Source organism: Arachis ipaensis, chromosome B09 (assembly GCF_000816755.2).
Source record: "Arachis ipaensis cultivar K30076 chromosome B09, Araip1.1, whole genome shotgun sequence".
NCBI lineage: Eukaryota > Viridiplantae > Streptophyta > Magnoliopsida > Fabales > Fabaceae > Arachis > Arachis ipaensis.
Genome location: NC_029793.2, coordinates 139,909,626 through 139,910,936, shown reverse-complemented (window position 1 = coordinate 139,910,936; position 1,311 = coordinate 139,909,626).

Genomic DNA, 1,311 nt, shown 5'->3' with positions numbered 1-1,311 from the left:
TAATTCTGGAAGTAAATTCATGTAGTTGTTGTTTTCATTTTTCATGTAAAAAATAAAAGTCACATAAAATATGCTTAATGGTTTTATGCGGCCACTATGCATTATTAATTCTCATAGGAAAGTTCTTGAATGCACAGTAACCTTCTTCAGTTTGATGTGTTTGATTTGTTGTCTTCAGATGAGTGTTCTATATCTTGCCAATCTTATTTTCTTAATGGCGTCCAGACCTTTTATTTCTACGAGTACTTTCTTGTTTTTGTTTTATTCGAATTATTGCATAGGTTTTGTTCTGTTGTATCAACCTGAGGTTTATGTAGTTTGGCTTATATATAATAATAAAAACATCATCATCATCTCTTATTCTTTCTTGACCACCATTTCTACTTTCTAGGCTTTAGAAGAAAAGGACGGGGATATTTATACAGTATATACCTCTTAAGTCATCAATCAAAATATATATATGTACTGAGTTAAAAGTAAGGCAATCTTATTTATAGTGGTTCTTATATTTATCATATATATTAATTAACATCATTCAAGTAACTAATAATTATTTTGTTATTATATATATTATATATGACTACATGCTTCAATTAGTTGTGGAGGTTCCATGGAGAGATAACTTTGGTAAATTTTATTTGAGTTTACCGTTCAATGCAAGTTGGGAAATTGCATCTAACTAATGTTAAAATCATCCTAAAGAAAATTCATTAGAAGAGAATAGTAATTTCACCCTAGCTCTCCTGCAATGAGCGATTTGATAACCTAAAAATTGCTATTAGAGATTTGTCTTCTCTTTTTATTTCAACAGTATGCCTTTCTTGGATTATATATTTCTTATTGCATCTTGTTGGCTTTCTCTCCTCCTTCTCAATTAAAATCATTGTTCTAAGAATTTGACTGAGAATCGGGATCTGGTATAGTTAACTGAGAATCGGTCACTGAATTTAGGATAAAAAATAATCAGCAAAGAACTAGTTAAAAAATTAAAAAATGGTAAAAAAATCGATTAATTGATCAAATCAGTCTGATCTTTTATACATAAATATGTCATTTTATTATATTTTGTTCAACTTCAGTCTTCAATTGAATGTCAGTTAAATTTTTAAACCCTCAACTCTACTGGTTTAATTTTTAGAACCTTGATTAAAATAAAAGATTTGATGAAAGGACTAATTAAGTTATTTCATGCTATAAAAAGTTACGAAGTAATTTTAATTTGTTATTCTATATTAGGATCTAGTATTTTCAATAATTCTATTTTTTCCAATCATATATAATTTAACTTTTTTTTATCTTCATTAATAATTT